This window comes from Geospiza fortis, unplaced genomic scaffold (genome assembly GCF_000277835.1).
Source record: "Geospiza fortis unplaced genomic scaffold, GeoFor_1.0 scaffold61, whole genome shotgun sequence".
NCBI lineage: Eukaryota > Metazoa > Chordata > Aves > Passeriformes > Thraupidae > Geospiza > Geospiza fortis.
The window spans coordinates 1,041,430-1,041,733 of NW_005054430.1; positions in this window are offsets into that span (position 1 = coordinate 1,041,430).

Below are 304 nucleotides of genomic sequence, written 5' to 3' on the forward strand. Positions count from 1 at the left end.
CCAGAGGTACAGCCCCTCTTCCATTGGAAAGGTCCCCACCCCTGGAATTTTGCAGCTGGAGGAATTTTTCCTTCTTCTCTTGGGAAGATTTTATGGGTTTTGCCTTTAAATTCCTCTTTTTGTGTTCTATCACATCACTTAAAAAATTACCAAAATAACCCAAAGAGATATTTTTAGGAGCTTTTGAAGATCTGAGTCTCATCTCCTTAAATTCTACTGTTCTTGGGATTATTTATTCCATCAAATCAATCAGCTCCAAAATTTCCCATCTCAGCTCCTTTACCTTTTTTTGGGATTGTTCCCA